Source organism: Lucilia sericata, unplaced genomic scaffold (genome assembly GCF_015586225.1).
Source record: "Lucilia sericata isolate MDLA Ls3-8-SP2 unplaced genomic scaffold, ASM1558622v1 Contig001236F_arrow, whole genome shotgun sequence".
NCBI classification, from domain to species: Eukaryota; Metazoa; Arthropoda; class Insecta; order Diptera; family Calliphoridae; genus Lucilia; species Lucilia sericata.
Genome location: NW_023995193.1, coordinates 67,751 through 89,426, shown reverse-complemented (window position 1 = coordinate 89,426; position 21,676 = coordinate 67,751). Strand labels below are relative to the sequence as shown.

General features: G+C 29.4%; 1 protein-coding gene across 1 annotated transcript in view; it reads left to right on the top strand.

Annotated features, from left to right (window-relative positions):
* The first annotated feature begins 5,680 nt into the window (after positions 1-5,680).
* Positions 5,681-21,676, top strand: part of LOC119610577 (frizzled-2) — a 51,945-nt gene continuing 35,949 nt past the window's right edge. The window contains exon 1 of the mRNA XM_037965858.1: positions 5,681-6,502. The gene's annotated coding sequence lies outside the window, so the exon portion shown is untranslated. The remainder of the gene's footprint in view (positions 6,503-21,676) is intronic.

Genomic DNA, 21,676 nt, shown 5'->3' with positions numbered 1-21,676 from the left:
AAAGCCTATTGAAAATGGTTAACATCGGTTCATTATTTCACCAAGCCCCCATACAACTGAACCCCGGAATAGGGCTTGTAAACCTTGTAATCAAACTACAGGTCGCAATTTTGATGATAATTCAATGAAATTTGGTACATGATCTTCTATGGCACCGGAAACAAAACCTATTGAAAATGGTAATCATTGGTCCATTATTTCACCTAGCCCCCATACAACTGAACCCCGGAATAGGGCTTGTAAACCTTGTAATACAACTACAGGTCGCAATTTTGACTTAAATGTTTCATTATGAAAACTAAATCACATTTTATTTTTGTAACAGGTGTAGGGTATTATATGGTCGGCCTCGCCCGACTAAAATTTCTTACTTGTTTTTTTTTTTTTGTTTAGTTATAGTAAAAACGATGAAATCGTGCGGCACTGCGCTAATGAACTAAACAATGGCAGAAAAAGTAACATCCAACAGAAACAACTACAACACACACACATACTAAAAACTAAATAAAACTGAAAACTAGGCGCTTGTTTAGTTTACTTTTTTTTTCCATACATAATTTAATTGTAACAGATACCGGGTATTATTAATTTTGACAAGCGAGAGCTAAAGAAAAGGGAAGGTTAGCCATAAACATTAACAAATATATAATAAATTGCCAACAAGCTGGTTAATATTTTCAATTTTAATCCTTAAATTTAAGTTAATCAAGTTTAGCTAACTGTGTAGTTACCTAAACTAGGTTTAATTTGAATCATTTTTTTATTATCTAATTTATTTCTTTTTAATTTGTAAGTAAACTACAAGTTTTTCCAAATAAACTTTATTTTCTGTACTTAAACTTTGTTTAAATCAGGTTTAGTTAAACTTTAGTTAACTGAAAATATTAACATTGTATTTTATTTTTAATAAACTTTCTAAATGTTTACTTTTTGGGAGTTAAACTTCTAAAAACCTAGTTTAGTTAAACCGAGTTTAACGTGTTTTTATTACATTTTCTGCTTCATTTTTGCTTCTAATTATCAATCAATATATAATTTTTGAAATTTGTAGAACACAACTCACAATTTTGTTAAAATTTCCTTCTAAAAACCTCTAATCATAAAGCAAGCCACTATCGGGACTGTTGTGCGCTCCTTATCATGAAAAAAAGGGAACTATTTTTCAGTGTTCATAAACTGAACGTAATTCCTAAGAATCTTCCAATCAGTGTTAGTCAGGAATGTTATTTCAATCATTTCCAAGATACTTGGATCTAACTTCGACGAATGCCTGGCAGTGGCAAAGAAAGTGCTCCAGAGTTTCACTGTCCTCTCCACATGCTCTACATTCGTCTGAATCCACACGTCCAATTTTGCATAGATGTGCTCGTAATCCTGTGTGTCCACTCAGAATACGTACCATCATACTAACTTCAGACTTGCTCATTTTGAGGAGATTTTTAGTCTTGCTCTCATCAGGGTCACCCCATAGGATCTTCGTGGTTCTACCCACTGTTACATTATTCCAAGAGGCCTTATGGGATTCTCTCACCCATATTTTTAGCTTTTCATGTTTGTCAGGTTAACTGCCTCGAGCTCCCTACCTTTTAAAGCTATTACATTCGCCATTTCGTTACCGACTACTCCCGAGTGGGCTGGTACCCATATGATGTGAACCTTACCTCTGGGAGAGTATTCATTTAAAGCTTTCTTACAATCCAATACGGTCTTAGATTTAGTTCTATCGCCTGATATCGCCCTAATTGCCTTCTGGCTATCGGTAAATATATTAAGCGCTGTGGGCGCCATATTTATTCTAATCCAATTTACGCATTCCGTTACTGCTCGTACTACTGCCTGGAAGCTTGTGTCATGATTTGGTAAACGGTGGTATATTTCTGTTTCTGGGTTTCGGATTCCAACTGATATTTGCTCTAATGTTCCGGTTGACGAAGACATTCTATCTGGGATCAGCGTTTCAAAGTTTCCGACATATTTTGTGTCTGGTATACGATCAGGCACGTCCGATGATTGTGTATAACCTTCCAATGTGTCCAGTATACATTGATGACGTATCCTATAACCGCTTTTGGACAGTTCGCCTAAATTAAAGAGCCGTTCGTCTGTAAGCGCCGCCTCATATCTTAAATATGTTTCAATGGGTGGAATATTTAGCAACGTTTCCAGAGCCTTGGTTGTAGTAGTACACATGGCACCACTTATACCCAAGCAGCATGTACGCTGAACTCCCTGTAGTAGTTTTATATTGCACTTTTTGTCTAAAGCAGTCCACCAGATTATTGAAGCATAAGCTAGAATTGGTCTAATTACACTTTTATAAAGCCAATTTGTCATAGTAGTACTAAGACCCTATTTCATGTCTATAGTTCTCCTACATATCGCCCAGCACCGATGTGCCTTGTTGATCCTATCCTCTATATTTCGTGGTTTTGGATTATACATTGGAGAAGAATTCAAACTTTCACACAATTTTTGTTTTCTAGAGATTTTTTCTCATTTAAACTTGAGTGTTAGCCGTTAGATAAAACTTTAATTAACAAAACTTATAAGGATTTTACTTAGAATTTCATGAACAATCAGAATTTTCACTTAATTTCCCTTAAACTTGCTTTAAGCCAGTTTAGTTAAACCCGGTTTAACTAGATTTTTTCGCGGTTTTGGTTTATATTTTTCAAGAGAATAAAAAATTTCATGTAATTTTGGTTTTCTCTCTATTTTAAACCTTTTAAACTTCAGTTTTAGCCATTAGTTTAAACTTTAGTTATATAAAATTATATGCATTTTGCTAAGAATTGCTTGAGTTATGCGAAATTTGACTTATTTTCCCTTAAACTTAACTTAAGTCAGTTTAGTTAAACCCCGTTTAACTAGGTTTTTTCAAGGTTTAGAATTATTTATTAAAGGAGAATATTAAATTTCATATTTTTAAACTTATTGCTTAACGTTTAGGTAATTTTAGAGCTAGATTTAAGAGATAGAGATCTTAAACGAGATGGTATGGCAATTTTTAGTTTGAAAATTTACTTTTTAATAAATTTGAAACCTTTTTTTTCTCAATTTCCATTTACTGCTGAGAAAACCTATTTTGCTTATAAATCCTATCAAGATTTTTGAAATATGATTATTACTGATTATGTTCTCTTTTTTATATGTATTTGCAGGTGATCTTGGTAAAATTGTAACAAACCATTAAAACAAAAGGTAAGTTGTTTGTTTTACAACAAAATTTATAGCATGCTAGAGAAAATTTTGTTTACAAACAAAGAGTTTGGTGTTAGAGAGTGAAATAAAGTCTCTTTTGGTAAATTGTAATGGAAATACTCTCTTGATTTTTAGAATTTTGAGAGTTTATGCTCTTTTCTTCCTTTTGTTTGTTATTGTTTTTGTAATAAATCTGTAGTAGTTTAATTTAAACAAGCAACACAAAACACATGCTTTTTTTCCAATAACAGCAGCAACAACAACAACCCACCCCATAAGAGCGTAAATGGGTTGCGTGTGTTTGTGTACAATTGTATCTGTGTGTTTACATCGTGTGCTCCTGTGTGTATCTATGTAAGTTGTTAAATTTGTAATGTTTTGTAGCAGTGTTGCCAATATTTTTCCATCATTTCCCGTTAAATCATGTCAAAAAACCGCCAGATTTAGGTCTTTGCAAAAGTCGCTAATTTAAACTGGATGTTTTACCAAAAAATACAAAATTTCAATAAATTAAAAAAAATAAGAATATTAAGGGTTTTTATATAAAACTTGACTATAGACTAGACTATAGACTAGACTATAGACTAGACTATAGACTAGATTATAGACTAGACTATAGACTAGACTATAGACTAGACTATAGACTAGATTATAGACTAGACTATAGACTAGACTATAGACTAGACTATAGACTAGACTATAGACTAGACTATAGACTAGACTATAGACTAGCCTATAGACTAGACTATAGATTAGACTATAGACTAGACTATAGACTAGACTATAGACTAGACTATAGACTAGAGTATAGACTAGACTATAGACTAGACTATAGACTAGACTATAGACTAGACTATAGACTAGACTATAGACTAGACTATAGACTAGACTATAGACCAGACTATAGACTAGAGTATAGACTAGACTATAGACTAGACTATAGACTAGACTATAGACTAGACTATAGACTAGACTATAGACTAGACTATAGACTAGACTATAGACTAGACTATAGACTAGACTATAGACTAGACTATAGACTAGATTATAGACTAGACTATAGACTAGACTATAGACAAGACTATAGACTAGACTTTAGAATAGACTATAGACTAGACTAGACTATAGACTAGACTATAGATTAGACTATAGACTAGACTATAGACTAGACTATAGACTAGACTATAGACTAGACTATAGACTAGACTATAGACTAGACTATAGACTAGACTATAGACTAGACTATAGACTAGACTATAGACTAGACTATAGACTAGACTATAGACTAGACTATAGACTAGACTATAGACTAGACTATAGACTAGACTATAGACTAGACTATAGACTAGACTATAGACTAGACTATAGACTAGACTATAGACTAGACTATAGACTAGACTATAGACTAGACTATAGACTAGACTATAGACTAGACTAGACTATAGACTTTAGAATAGACTATAGACTAGACTATAGACTAGACTATAGACTAGACTATAGACTAGACTAGACTAGACTATAGACTAGACTATAGACTAGACTATAGACTAGACTATAGACTAGACTATAGACTAGACTATAGACTAGACTATAGACTAGACTATAGACTAGACTATAGACTAGACTATAGACTAGACTATAGACTAGACTATAGACTAGACTATAGACTAGACTATAGACTAGACTATAGACTGGACTATAGACTAGACTATAGACTAGACTATAGACTAGACTATTGACTAGACTATAGACTAGACTATAGACTAGACTATAGACTAGACTATAGACTAGACTATAGACTAGACTATAGACTAGACTATAGACTAGACTATAGACTAGACTATAGACTAGACTATAGACTAGACTATAGACTAGACTATAGACTAGACTATAGACTAGACTATAAACTAGACTATAAACTAGACTATAGACAAGACTATAGACAAGACTATAGACTAGACTATAGACTAGACTATAGACTAGACTATAGACTAGACTTTAGACTAGACTATAGACTAGACTATATACTATACTACACACTAGAATTAAGATTGGACTAAAGAATAGACTATAGACATTTGTAGTTATTCCATTTTATACGTGAAAAAACGTTAAAAACCGCCAAATTTCCCGCTAAAACGCATTTTTTTCCCGCCATTGCCATTTCAAAAACGTCAGATTTGACGGGAAAAACGTCAAATTGGCAACAATGGTTGTTATATTTGTAATGTTTTGTAGTTTCTTTTTAGAGATACCAACAAAAATTCATTGCTTTTATTTTTTTGTATATCAGGTTTTTTGTTGTTGTTGTTGTTTTGTCTTCTTCAGAATAATGTGTATGTTAAGGTGGTGGTGGTGCTAGCTATTTATGCTCTGGGAGTACATACAAAAAAATCTTTTCCGAGAGATAGAGAGAGCGTGAATATATGATTTTTCGATATGAAAATTATACACGGCACTATAATTTAGTTTAGTTCAGTTTTAAACGAGCGATCGTGTCGCCTGGTGGTGTTTAACGGCAATGTCTAGAAAACGTTTTTTAAAAACTATGGAATTTTAAGAAAAGAAAAAAATTAAAAAAAATACTTTTGTGTTTTATGAATTGTAACTAAATAAAAGCCACAAAAATGTGATTTAATAACAAAACAAAATTTGCAAAAAAAACAAAATTTTAGTTAAAACAAATAGTTCCTTTTTTTAATTTCTAATAATACTCGAAATTTTTTGGTGGTGGCTTTTTTTTTGAAAACAAAACCCACAAGCAAAAAAGTGTGACACGATTTTTGTCTCCTCCAACACACACACACAAATAATGGTGGAGTAAAATTATACATATAAAACTTAATGTTACCAAAATAACAACAACAGTAACATAATAAAACAAAAAAACGAAAACAAGTTTGTGTTAAAAACCTTTAAAATATTTTATTAAAATAATAAAAAACCAATTAGTTAAAAAAAATAATAATAAAAATTATAATTCAATTTGAAATAATTTTTCTTAAAGAAAAAATAGTTTCCTACAAAAAAAACCCACGAATTTTCTACTTAAACTACAACTTCTTAGATTTGTTTTTCATTTTTCAACTTAAACAAACATCTTAAGAATGTTTTATATAGTGTACGAGTGCCAAAATTTTAGCTGAAATAACAAAAATTTAAAGAAAATATTTGAAATTTCTTATAAAACATCAAAAAAGAAATTTTCAAAAAAAAATTGGATTATCTTTTTACAAAAAAGACATAAATACTGGGATTTACTCATACAATTGGATTAACTTTAAAAAAAAACTAAGAAAAGGTATGTTGGTAGAAATTAAGCAAAAAAACATTTTATAAAAGTGTGCGATATAAAAAGGGGTTTCGCTGCTTTTAAGTTTATAACTCCGATATTTTAGAACCGATATTCTTGATTTTTTATACACAAATTCTTCTTAAAGTATTTTATATAGAAATTTAAAAAAATGTATAAATAAAGACCCCAGTTGTATATAGCAAGCTTTTAAAAGTAGACATTTGTAAAAAGATCTAAATTAAGCAGGTATTATTGCTATTTCGTTGATAACTTCCACATTTTTGAAGTGATTTCTCTGTTATTTGGTACACAAATTCTGTACAGAGTCTTCTTGATAGAAAAATGTATAAATTAAGAACCCCAGTGGTTAACAGCAAGCTTTTAAATGTCGAAATTTGTAAAAAGACCTAAATTAAGCAGGTATTATTGCTATTTCGTTGATAACTTCTATATTTTTGAAGTGATTTCACTGATTTTTGGTACACAAATTCTGTACAGAGTCTTCTTAATAGAAAAATGTATAAATTAAGAACCCAAGTGGTATATAGCAAGCTTTTAAAAGTAGATATTTGTAAAAAGACCTAAATTAAGCAGGTATTACTGCTATTTCGTTGATAACTTCTACATTTTTGAAGTGATTTCTCTGATATTTGGTACACGAATTCTGCACAGAGTCTTCTTGATAGAAAAATGTATAAATTAAGAACCCAAGTGGTATATAGCAAGCTTTTAAAAGTAGATATTTGTAAAAAGACCTAAATTAAGCAGGTATTACTGCTATTTCGTTGATAACTTCTACATTTTTGAAGTGATTTCTCTAATTTTTGGTACACAAATTCTGTACAGAGTCTTCTTGATAGAAAAATGTATAAATTAAGAACGCCAGTGGTAAATAGAAAACTTTTAAATGTCGAAATTTGTAAAAAGACCTAAATTAAGCAGGTATTACTGCTATTTCGTTGATAACTTCCACATTTTTGAAGTGATTTCTCTAATTTTTGGTACCCAAATTCTGTACAGAGTCTTCTTGATAGAAAAATTTATAAATTAAGAACTCCAGTGGTAAATAACAAGCTTTCAAATGTATATATTTATAAATTAAGCAGGTATTACTGCTATTTCGTTGATAACTTCTACATTTTTGAAGTGATTTCTCTAATTTTTGGTACACAAATTCTGTACAGAGTCTTCTTGATAGAAAAATTTATAAATTAAGACCCCAGTGGTATATAGCAAGCTTTTAAATGTAGATATTTGTAAAAAGACCTAAATTAAGCAGGTATTACTGCTATTTCGTTGATAACTTCTAGATTTTTGAAGTGGTTTCTCTGATTTTTGGTACACGCATTCTGTACAGAGTCTTCTTAATAGAAAAGTGTATAAATTAAGAACGCCAGTGGTTAACAGCAAGCTTTTAAATGTCGAAATTTGTAAAAAGCCCTAAATTAAGCAGGTATTACTGCTATTTCGTTAATAACTTCTATATTTTTGAAGAGATTTCACTGATTTTTGGCATAAAAATTACGAACAGAGTCTTCTTGTTAGAAATGGGAGATTTTGAACAAAATCTTTCTCTCTACATTAAAAACAATCTTGAAGATTTAGCAACATTAAGGATTTTCTGCTAAAAGAGCAGATTTTAAGGGATATTTGTGCTTTTTCGTTTATAACTTTGATATTTATGAACCGTTTAAGCTGATTTTTGGCCGAAAGAATCTTGACACAAGATTTTATAGATTAAAGAAGCAAAAAGGTATTAATTCTTATTAAAACTCTATAAACCGTTGATTTATATTTTATAACTAATATTTAGAAACATTTTTTTTTCAAAGAAAAACTCTTAATTTTTTAATTTCTTTTGAAAAATGTCTATTGGAAACTCCATGTAGACCTTAACTCCTCTCTACCTGCATAATTTTCCTTAACCACATGTTTGTCACACAGACAAAATTTATGTCTCTCGTTAGGAGATGAAAAAAGAAAATTGTCATTTGGGTTTTTTTCTGTGTTCTAAAACAAATGTTGTTTCTATAATTTATCTTGTTTAAAGATCTTGTTACTTCTAAGATCATTATCATAATTCTAAGATCTAAGAACATATGTTGAGACTCTCTTCTATAAGTTTTTGGTCTATAAATTATAAGAAATTATAGAACAACAACAAGGTTTTAATTACATGTTTTATGCTTAAGAAAAGACAAAAAAAGGTTTACTTGTAGCTTGTGTAAATGGTCTAAAAGAGACTTAAGAAATCTCTTGAAAAAGTAATATTGTTAAAGATTTGAGTCTCAAAAACTTATAGTTATTTTTAGCTTTATTTGTTGCTCCCATAAATTATGCGTAACGTGACACCTTTTTCTTGTTTAGACATGTTGTTAAATAGTTTTTTTTTAGTTTTTGTGGCTTTAACAGGTTTTTGTTTTCTAAACAATTTTGTTTTGTTTTTGTTTGAAAAGAAATAATCATAAAATAAATTTTCTATAAAATATGTTTAAAACTAATTTTATTATAAAAATTTAAATTTATTTACATATTTGTATTTAAAATAGATCAAGTTTCTAGTCTAAAGCTTATTTACGAAAAAGATAGATTGATTTTTTGGTAATGGCGAGAGAGTTTTAATTAAAATAATTGCTTATTTATGCAAAAATTTTGTATTTTAGTTAAAAATAACATACATTTTTTTAAAAACATCCATATTTTCTTAAACGCCTACTTAAGAAAATGTTTTGTTTCCAAAATTATTGCCAGTATTAAAAATTAATTCCTAAAACCATTAAAATCAGTTTAAACTTAACTTAAATAGGTTTAAGTTAAACTGGTTTAAGTAAACTAGGTTTTTGTAAGCTTAACACTTATTTGTATTTAAAATTCTTTCAAGATGTCCTGTTCTCTTTAAAACTGTTCATATTTTGGCTTAAACTTTACTTTAGCTAGTTTAACTAAACTAAGTTTTAGTAAACTTGACAAATTTTTAAATTTTTGTTCCCCTATTTTATTGTATTACTCTTGCTCTTAACTTTAGCGAGTTTAACTAAACTAGGTTTCAGTAAACTTGACAAATTTTACAACTTTTCTACTTAAATTTTATTACTATTTTCACACTCTATTGAAAACTGTTCAAACTTTAGCTTAAACTTAACTTTAGCTAGTTTAGCTAAACCAGGTTTTAGTAAACTTAACAAATGTTCCCATCTTTTTTAGCCAAATTCTGTTACTCCTTTTTATACTCTATTCAATGCAGTTCATATTTTTGCTTAATCTTAACTTTAGCTAGGTTAACTAAACTAGGTTTTATTAAACTTTACACATTTTCCTACCTTTTTTTATCAATTCTATCTAAATTTTCTTGCTCTCTACAAAACTTTTCATATTTTTGCTTAAACTTCACTTTAGCTAGTTTAACTAAACTAAGTTTTACTAAACTTGACAAAATTTTCAACTTTTTCATCAATTCTATTTCAGTTTTCATGCTCTCTACAAAACTGTTTATATTATGGCTTGAACTTAACGTTAGCTAGTTTAACTAAACCAGGTTTAAGTAAACTTGATAAAGTTTTTAACTTTTCTTAAATAATTTAACTTCAGTTTCCTTGCTCTGTTCAAAACTGTTTATATTTTAGATTGAACTTAACTTAAACTAGGTTTTTAAACAAATTACTTCCAAAAAAATGTTGCAAGAGAATGTTTATAGAAAATTTTGTTCAGCAACATTGTTGCTAAGATTAAACACAAACTTAAAAAAGTTGAAATTGCTGTTTTACTAATCTTTTGCAACTTTCTTATAAGGAAATTCACGAGAAATGTTGCTAAGGAGAGCATTTTGTTTAGCAACTTTGTTGCAAACTCAAAATTGCTTTCTATGCAAAATGTTTTGTTTTGAAACATCTAAACTTTAATTAAATTATGTGGTTTAATAATTAATTTAAACATTGTTGTCTAGTTGTCTTAAAAATAAAACAAAAATTTAATTTGTCGGGATTTTGTTTTCTTTTCTCTTCAATTAAATTTGTCATGTTTTATAAAAAACACAACATTTCATATCAAATTAACCTAAATCTTTTGAAAAAATTTAATGTTTTTTTCACCAAAATTATAAAAAATTCATTACTTGTTTAATGTTTTTTTTTTTTAACAAACTTTTTTTCAAATATAAAGAATCTGTGGTAGTCTATCTATAAACAAAATAATTTCTTATCTTTTGACATTTGTACAGAAATTTTTTTGTTCAATAATTTCTCTATCAATTCTGTGTTTCATACCCTACCTGTCAACCTTACCTACTGTTTGTTTGAGGTGGTGGTAAATATATATATATATATGATTACTTTCATATTAAACGTGTTTGTAGTAAATTTTTGTTATCAATAGAATTTAGTTATTTTCTGATTTGGTTTTATTAGTTTTTACTCAAAGTTATTGTTTATTTAACCGAAATTTTTGGTTGACAAATAAATATGTAAAGAGAATTTTCATAAAAATCTTTTTAAAAAGTGCTTAATACATCTATAGAGTAAGTTGTTTACATTTCAAGCTTTGATTTATTCTTTGCAACAATGTTGCTAGAGCTGCCAGTGTTTGGATCTTGAAATTTTCTATAAACATTTCCTTTATTACCCATTTTTAAGAGATTAATTCGCCAATAGATTAAGAAAATGTATGTTGTTTACATTTTAAGTTCAGTTTTGCTCTTGGCAACAATGTTGCTAGAGCTGCTAAGGTTCGGAGTTTAAAATTTTCTTCGAATTCGCTTAAGCAACCTCTTGCAATTGATTAATTCATTCATAGAGCAAGTAAAAATGAGGTTGTTTACATTTTAATCTTTTATTTAATCTTGGAAACAATGTTGCTAGATCAGGAAAGGTTCGAAACTTAATATTATCTACAAAAATTCACTTTAGTATCCATTTCTTAGTGATTAAATCTCCCTTAGAGTAAGATAATGGATGTTGTTTACATTTAATGTTTGCAACAATGGATGTTGTTTACATTTAATGTTTGCAACAATATTCCTAAGCTGTCAATGTTCAGAGCTTTAAATTTTCTCCGAATTCCCTCAAGCAACCTTTTCCATTGACTAATTTAGACATAGAATAAATAAAAAGGAAGTTGTTTACATTTTAAGTTGAATTTTGCTCTTGGCAATAATGTTGCTATAGCTTCCAAGGTTCTAAACTAAACTATTATCTATAAAAATTCACTTTAGTATCCATTTCTATGTGATTAAATCTCCCATAGAGTAAGAAAATGGATGTTGTTTACATTTTATACTTTGCTATACTCTTTGCAACAATGTTGATAGAGCTGTCAATGTTCAGAGCTTTAAATTTTCTCTGAATTCCCTCAAGCAACCTTTTCCAGTGCTTAATTCAGACATAGAATAAGTAAAAAGGAAGTTGTTTACATTTTAAGTTGAATTTTGCTCTTGGCAACAATGTTGCTGGAGCTTTAAAGGTTCTAAACTTAGTATTTTCTATAAAAATTCTCTTTAGTATCCATTTCTAAGTGTTTAATCTCCCATAGAGTAAGCAAATTTATGTTGTTTACATTTAATGCTTTGCAATACTCTTTGCAACAATGTTGATAGAGCTGCCAATGTTCGCAGCTTAAAATTTTCTTCGGATTCCCTCAAGCAACCTTTTTCAGTGTTTAATTCAGACATAGAGTAAGTAAAAAGGAAGTTGTTTACATTTTAAGTTCAATTTTGCTCTTGGCAACAATGTTTCTAGAGCTGTTAAGGTTCGCAAATTAAAATTTTCCTAAAAATCCCTTAAGCAAACTTTTCTTAGTGATTAAATCAGCCATAGGGCAAGAAAATTTAAGTTGTTTACATTTTGAGCTAAAATGTTCTCTTGGCAACAATGTTGCTAGAGCTGTCATGTTCCGAAACTTTAAATTTTTCTTTAAAATTCCTTTCAGTGCACTTTACAAAGTGATTCGTTTATCAATAGTGTAAGAAAAAGAGAGTTGTTTACATTTTAAGTTTACATTTACTCTTAGCAACAATATTGCTAGAGCTAGTGTTTTCTATAGCTTTTCTCTTAAACTTTTCTTGAGAAGAAGGCAATTACAAGAGATTTTTCTATGTCTTAACATTACTTTCATGTTTCGCAACTATGTTGCTAGAAGTGTTGCCTTAATTTCACTTTTGTTTTCAACTAATTTTAAAGCCTTTCTTCTGGGAAGTAACTGATAAGAGTTGTTTACATTTCATGCTAAGTTTTGCTCTTTGCAACAATGTTGCTAAAGCTGTAGCCTTACTAAAGACTTTGTTTTAAACTTTTCTCTTGACGCCATGTTTCTAGAGATTAAATTAGCCAAAATTGTTGGTATTTGAAGACTTTTTTGTTTCGCAACAATGTTGCCAAAACTGTGACATTTCATTTCGCTTTTATTCTCTACTTATATCGAAGTCTTTCTTCGGGAAAATAACTAAAAATAGTTGTTTACAGTTCGTGCTCATTGTTGCTTATCGCAACAATGTTGCTAAAGGTGTAGCTTTGTAACGACTTTGTTCTAAACTTTTCTCTTGACGCCATGTTTCTAGAGACTAAATTGTTTGTATTTGAAAACATTTTTGTTTCGCAACAATGTTGCTAAAGTTTTCGCTTCTATTTTCAAGCTATTTTAAAGTAAATGAAGAGAATTTTTTCAGAACTCGCTCTCAGTTTTGAATTCATTTTCGAAGTTATTTTGTTATTTATTTAAATTTGATGCCAAATTGTTAAAAAATACCTTTAATGGATTTTTAAGCTGTTAAAACAATTTGTTGTTAAATAAACATTAACAAAAACAAACTAAACTAAATATTCAAGCTAAAAAATAAACAAAGTGAGACTTTAAAACAACAAATAAAATTTGCTATTTATTTAACAATTCCACGAAAATCAATTAAAATTTACCAAAAACATTAAAATTTACAAATTTTTAAAACAAATATTTTAATTTCAAAAGAAATTTTCTATAAAAATTAAACCTAAAAAAAAAATGGTTTTAAAAAAATCTTTAAAAATTAATTGTAAAAAGGCGTATTGTCACCTTTTTTTCTTTTTGTATAAATTTAATTTATGGTTTGATTTACAGACACAAAACAGATCTTAAAGTTAAGATATGAAAGAGAGAAAAACAAAGTCAAGTAACACAAACACTTTATGAAAATACCTTTTTTTTAAACAAAAAAGGTCTACACAAACCAGGTATAAACACAGATCACCTGTTAGTAATAAAGGAATTTGAGACAGAGACGTGCAGAGAAATAAAAACAACAACTCCAACATGACATTAAATTAAAAGCAGGACAAAATTTAAGAAATACAAGAGAAACCCCAGAAAACAGCGGGAGTCACAGAAAAAGGTAAAAATAACGAAAAAACTCAACAAAACCTGTAAGGAATAACAATAACATGAAATTAAAAGAATAAAATGTTTGAAAATATAAAGATTTTTTAAACAAAATCTTTAAAATAGAAATTTAATAGCAATTAAAGCTAAATATATACATGTTATTTATAATTAAAGACGCTTGAGCAGAAGGCCAAGCCATAATGTTGCTAAACTTAAAATGTCAACAACTCCCTTTTGCTTAGTCGCTGTTGGTAATGCTATTGTCTCCTTCTTGCTTTAAAGAATGATTTTACTTCAGAAATTTTTATTTAAATCACACTTTGAATAAAATTTTAAAATACACTCCTTTAACTCTTATATTTTTCAACATATTCTGTGTTTTCTCTTTTGTTCAGCATCAGTGTTTTTTTTTTTTTTTTGTATTTTTTCTCTTTTTTGCTTGACTGAAGTTTTGAAAAGTTGATTTTTTTCTGTTTTACAAAAAGCAGCATGTGTTCAAAATATCAGAAACTAAAGGATTTGCAAACATTAAAACTTAAAAAGTCAAAACTTAACAAAAATAAAGAATTTGCATGTAAATTGATACTTTTTTAATAAAGAAAAGGAAGAAAAGTTAGAAGAATTGGAGGAAAAAATTAAATCAAGCTAAAAGTGATCATCTTTATCCAGGATTAATAAAATGTTTAAAAAAGGAAATTAAAAAACATATTTTTTTTTTAAATTAAGCTTGAAATAGAACAAAACTATAAAACAACTAGAATAGAACTAGAACTGCACTAGAACAGAACTAGAACAGAACTAGAACTAGAACAGAACTAGAACAGAATCGGAACAGAACTAGAACAGAACTAGAACACAACTAGAACAGAACTAGAACAGAACTAGAACAGAACTAGAACAGAACTAGAATAGAACTAGAACAGAACTAGAACAGAACTAGAACAGAACTAGAACAGAACTAGAACAGAACTAGAACAGAACTGCGAACAGAACTAGAACAGAATAGAACAGAACTAGAACAGAACTAGAACAGAACTAGAACAGAACTAGAACAGAACTAGAACAGAACTAGAACAGAACTAGAACAGAAACTAGAACAGAACTAGAACAGAACTAGAACAGAACTAGAACAGAACTAGAACAGAACTGAACAGAATTGGAACAGAACTAGAACAGAACTAGAATAGAACTAGAACAGAACTAGAACAGAACTAGAACGGAACTAGAACAGAACTAGAACAGAACTAGAACTAGAACAGAACTAGAACAGAATCGGAACAGAACTAGAACAGAACTAGAACACAACTAGAACAGAACTAGAACACACTAGAACAGAACTAGAATAGAACTAGAACAGAACTAGAACAGAACTAGAACAGAACTAGAACAGAACTTAGAACAGAACTAGAACAGAACTAGAACAGAAATAGAACCAGAACTAGAACAGAACTAGAACAGAACTAGAACAGAACTAGAACAGAACTAGAACTAGAACAGAACTAGAACACAACTAGAACAGAACTAGAACAGAACTAGAACAGAACTAGAATAGAACTAGAACAGAACTAGAACAGAACTAGAACAGAACTAGAACAGAACTAGAACAGAACTAGAACAGAACTAGAACAGAACTAGAACAGAACTAGAACAGAACTAGAACAGAACTAGAACAGAACTAGAACAGAACTAGAACTAGAACAGAATTGGAACAGAACTAGAACAGAACTAGAACAGAACTAGAACTAGAACAGAACAGAATCGGAACAGAACTAGAACAGAACTAGAACACAACTAGAACAGAACTAGAACAGAACTAGAACAGAACTAGAATAGAACTAGAACAGAACTAGAACAGAACTAGAACAGAACTAGAACAGAACTAGAACAGAACTAGAACAGAACTAGAACAGAACTAGAACAGAACTAGAACAGAAATAGAACAGAACTAGAACAGAACTAGAACAGAACTAGAACAGAACTAGAACAGAACTAGAACAGAACTAGAACAGAACTAGAACAGAACTAGAACAGAACTAGAACAGAACTAGAACAGAACTAGAACAGAACTAGAACAGAACTAGAACAGAACTAGAACAGAACTAGAACAGAACTAGAACAGAACTAGAACAGAACTAGAACAGAACTAGAACAGAACTAGAACAGAACTAGAACAGAACTAGAACAGAACTAGAACAGAACTAGAACAGAACTAGAACAGAACTAGAACAGAACTAGAACAGAATTGGAACAGAACTAGAACAGAACTAGAATAGAACTAGAACAGAACTAGAATAGAACCAGAACGGAACTAGATCAGAACTAGAACAGAACTAGAACAGAACTAGAACCGAAGTAGAAAGAACTAGAGCTGAAGAAGGTGAGTTTTTCAGAGTTTTAAAATATTTTTAATAAAATTTCATTAAAAATATTTCTTAAAATCTAGAACAGAACTAGAATAGAATAGAACTAGAATAGAATAGAACTAGAACAGAACTAGAACAGAACTAGAACAGAACTAGAACAGAACTAGAACAGAACTAGAACAGAACTAGAACAGAACTAGAACAGAACTAGAACAGAACTAGAACAGAACTAGAACTGAACTAGAACAGAACTAGAACAGAACTAGAACAGAACTAGAACAGAACTAGAACAGAACTAGAACAGAACTAGAACTGAACTAGAACAGAACTAGAACAGAACTAGAACAGAACTAGAACAGAACTAGAACAGAACTAGAACAGAACTAGAACAGAACTAGAACTGAACTAGAACAGAACTAGAACAGAACTAGAACAGAACTAGAACAGAACTAGAACAGAACCAGAACAGAACTAGAACAGAACTAGAACAGAACTAGAACCGAAGTAGAAAGAACTAGAGCTGAAGAAGGTGAGTTTTTCAGAGTTTTAAAATATTTTTAATAAAATTTCATTAAAAATATTTCTTAAAATCTAGTTTTTTTCACTGATTTATTTTATTTATTATCAAAAAATTAGTGTTAAAACACATTTTAAATCATAGTTTGTTATTTTTCTTATTTAAAATTTATTTTGTTAAGAACCAATTGTTTTTTTTTTTTTTTTAATTTATTCCAAAAAACCAGTTTATGTTTTTCCCTTTAAGTTAAGGTTTCAGTATTTTTATATTAACTGCTTGTTTAGACGTATTTTTTTAAGCCTTGTTCTGCTGCATGTGTCTGTGTTTAAACACATGATAACGAGCCATGTTTAACTACTACGTTTAAACATATTTTTTGTGGTATTTTTTAACGTTTTTCAAAACACACTTTTATGAATTTTGATTATTTTTTGTTGATGTTTGGTTTTATGTTTTCTTAAAGAAATATAGCTTGTTTAAACATTGAGAAATTAAAAGACCAAAGACGAAAAAACCTTATTGTAATTCATCAATCATCACCAGGGATCTCTTAAGCAGTTATAAATGATTTATTTCTGGGCGTTTTTTTTTAACTAAAATTCTTTTGGTTGTTTATGAAAAAAATCAAGTAGCCATGTTTATGTTTAAGAACAAATATTAAAAAAACATTAAGGAAAAACCACATTAAAAATTTTCTCTTTAACTATTTGATTTGTCAAACCGTTAAACAAATATTTTGATAGAAATTTATCTCAAATTGTAAAAGAGCTGCCTATTTTATTACGGCTCATTTGTTATAAGTTAAAAAGAAATCATAATTCAAAAAAATGTTTTTAGTAATTAGCTGTTTATCTTTACATACGAACAAAAAAAAACGCAAAACTTGAAAGTAAATATCTACAAATCATTAATTGTCAGTGGGTTTTTTAAGTTATATTTATTTATCTAAAAAAAATTTTTTATTTTTAACATGGTTTAATGATCAAATGAATAATTTGTTAAAATTATTAATGGTTATTTATAGAAACTAGAGTTCGCCAAGCGGTCGAAATTCGACCAGAACCAATGCTGGAAAAATTGCATAAATAAGCTAAAATAAAACCCTATTTTTGTAGTTCAAATCTGTGGTAAAAAATTAACTTTATTGATATTATCAAAGTGTATAATTTGCTTTGAATAATGTTTTCTTTTAGAAAATGTGATGGGTTTTAGTAAAACTTCCATCAGAAGTTTAAAACCTCAATTGTCAAAATTAGTTATACAACTTGTTTTACAAAAGTATTTCAACTATTTTAAAAATAATAAAAAATAACGAACATTTCTTCTATCGACTTATTATCCCCTACATATTTACGCATCGTTCACAATGTTGGAGTACTCTACTGTACAGTGTACACACCAGTAAAGAAATGTTAGCTGTTCAAAATACAGAGTTGGAATGTTCTAAATAATTTGTGAAAACAGTAAAAATATTTAAAATAAATAATGTCTTATCTAATTATAAATAAATTTTATTTGGACGTCATTAGTAGTCCATCCAACAGGTATATGCTGTATAAATTTTCCCTTATAACACTCGACAAAGACTTCAGCAGACATACATTTATTCAATTTTAATGTCTTCTAATAGAATTTAATAGTAGATATTCTATGAGGCCTTCTAATGGGCCTTTTATTAGCCTTCATATAGAACCGCACAACGATATGCATTGGCTTCCAATTACACACTGATTTTGTATATGCATAATAAGACCTTAATTTCTCAAGTACTGTTTTTAGTACTGTTTGAAAGAAAACATTAATAAACTATAAATTTCAGTCTTTTGTTAATATATGCAAGTTTAATAGCAAATAAATGAATAATAAACGATAAATTGCTAAGTACGGTTAAACACTCTTCATCCCAAAAGACATGATTTATATTTAGCAGTTTCAACTTGTATCTATTTTTATATAACAAATAACCATCACATATTCAACTTACAGTTTTCACTTTACACTACTATTTCCTAATTGGTTAGAATAGCCCAAAAAAAGAAGAATATTATCAAGTCCTCGCTGTGCTAAACCTGCATATAAGCGATATACATATCCATTTATTGCGGTGTATCATATACCGGCATGTCCAACTAAACTTTACTTATTTTTTTACAGGCTATTTTTATTTCTTCCTGACACTGAATCAATTCGTTAATCCATCATTTAAATCTTCCAAATCAATCAAAACTAATAATTATGTACCGCAATTCAGTATTTTTTTTAACTACAACATTTTGTCGTTATGTGGTATGTATTCTGAACTTCATTTCACTGATTTTTTTCGTTAAATATAATCGAAAAAGTAAAAAATAAATTAAAAGTTCACGTTCATAATTTTATATTTTAAAAATATTTCAATACATAACTTTTGACATTCTTATATTTTTCCGACATTTGTCTTTAAAATATTCTACGGTTGTTAAAAAGTTAGGGAAATTCGTTAATGTAACTGATATTTGTCATTACTTTTAGATATCAATACTTAAAATTAAAAAAAAAAATTACTGAATTCCGGTACTGATGTCCTACCAATAATTTTCCAGTTCAAACACCAATATCAGTACATTGTTTGGCATTTCTTTAGGTGTCCCCAAGCATTATTTACGCATGTTTTTATATTCCCAGTTCGTTGTTTCCTCGGGAATGTCCTTCAATTTAACTATTTTGAAAAGTTTAAATAACGAAAAACTTCCAATCGAAAACTCTGAATATAAAACTGAAGTTCTACTTCTTATAAAAATATTCCTTTCGATTTGGTAACAAACGTAACGATATTATAACAAAATAGATCATTATCTCATTCACAATTTAGCACTTTACACAAAAATATAAAACAATAAAATCCTATTTTCGCATTGCCTAAGCCTTATTAAAAACAACAACAAAAACAAATATCATGCAAAATACAAAAATCAAACAGCAACAGAGAAGTTAAACGTTTCTGCACTCTCCTCTCTTTTTTCAAAAAGCCGTGTTGTTTACTTTTTTTGTTTTGTTTCTTGCTTTGTTTGTTTTTAATTTCAAGAATACGTACGTGTGACTATTGTTTCTATGTATTAGTAACAACTTTAAACTCTTATAGCTCCTAAAATTCTGAACCGATCTCATTAATATATATATTGTGCACATCTGCGAACAAATACCTTTAAAATGATATAATTTTTGCCAAGATCAGATGTATACTGTAAGAGTAAAAGGGGTCACAAAAAATCGTCTTGCCTATTAATTATATAGATTTGTTTTTTTTTTAAATGTTTGTTTTTATTACCAAATAACCGTGTTAATGGTTTTAAGTTGATTTAAATAATGACACTCAACACATAAACAAATAACTAAGTAAAGCTTAAAAAATTACCTCCATAAGCAAAACATTAAACCAAACTTAAAAATTAAATTTATCAAAGGTTTATAACACAAAGTTTTATACAAATTTTTATTGGAAAAATCGTTCCTAAAGTTCTAGTTATGTTCAGTTCTATTCTAGTTCTGTTCTAGTTCTGTTCTGTTGTTCTAGTTCTGTTCTAGTTCTGTTCTAGTTCTGTTCTAGTTCTGTTCTAGTTCTGTTCTAGTTCTGTTCTAGTTCTGTTCTAGTTCTGTTCTAGTTCTGTTCTAGTTCTGTTCTAGTTCTGTTCTAGTTCTGTTCTAGTTCTGTTCTAGTTCTGTTCTAGTTCTGTTCTAGTTCTGTTCTAGTTCTGTTCTAGTTCTGTTCTAGTTCTGTTCTAGTTCTGTTCTAGTTCTGTTCTAGTTCTGTTCTAGTTCTGTTCTAGTTCTGTTCTAGTTCTGTTCTAGTTCTGTTCTAGTTCTGTTCTAGTTCTGTTCTAGTTCTGTTCTAGTTCTGTTCTAGTTCTGTTCTAGTTCTGTTCTAGTTCTGTTCTAGTTCTGTTCTAGTTCTGTTCTAGTTCTGTTCTAGTTCTGTTCTAGTTCTGTTCTAGTTCTGTTCTAGTTCTGTTCTAGTTCTGTTCTAGTTCTGTTCTAGTTCTGTTCTAGTTCTGTTCTAGTTCTGTTCTAGTTCTGTTCTAGTTCTGTTCTAGTTCTGTTCTAGTTCTGTTCTAGTTCTGTTCTAGTTCTGTTCTAGTTCTTCTAGTTCAGTTCTAGTTCAGTTCTAGTTCAGTTCTAGTTCAGTTCTAGTTCTGTTATAGTTCAGTTCTAGTTCTGTTCTAGTTCTGTTCTAGTTCTGTTCTAGTTCTGTTCTAGTTCTGTTCTAGTTCTGTTCTAGTTCTGTTCTAGATCTGTTCTAGTTCTGTTCTAGTTCTGTTCTAGTTCTGTTCTAGTTCTGTTCTATTTCTGTTCTATTTCTGTTCTAGTTCTGTTCTAGTTCTGTTCTAGTTCTGTTCTAGTTCTGTTCTAGTTCTGTTCTAGTTCTGTTCTAGTAGTGTTCTAGTTCTGTTCTAGTTCTGTTCTAGTTCTGTTCTAGTTTTGTTCTAGTTTTGTTCTAGTTCTGTTCTAGTTCTGTTCTAGTTCTGTTCTAGTTCTGTTCTAGTTCTGTTCTAGTTCTGTTCTAGTTCTGTTCTAGTTCTGTTCTAGTTCTGTTCTAGTTCTGTTCTAGTTCTGTTCTAGTTATGTTCTAGTTCAGTTGTGTTCTAGTTCAGTTCTGTTCTAGTTCAGTTCTGTTCTAGTTCTGTTCTAGTTCAGTTCTAGTTCTGTTCTAGTTCTGTTCTAGTTCTGTTCTAGTTCTGTTCTAGTTCTGTTCTAGTTCTGTTCTAGTTCTGTTCTAGTTCTGTTCTAGTTCTGTTCTAGTTCTGTTCTAGTTCTGTTCTAGTTCTGTTCTAGTTCTGTTCTAGTTCTGTTCTAGTTCTGTTCTAGTTCTGTTCTAGTTCTGTTCTAGTTCTGTTCTAGTTCTGTTCTAGTTCTGTTCTAGTTCTGTTCTAGTTCTGTTCTAGTTCTGTTCTAGTTCTGTTCTAGTTCTGTTCTAGTTCT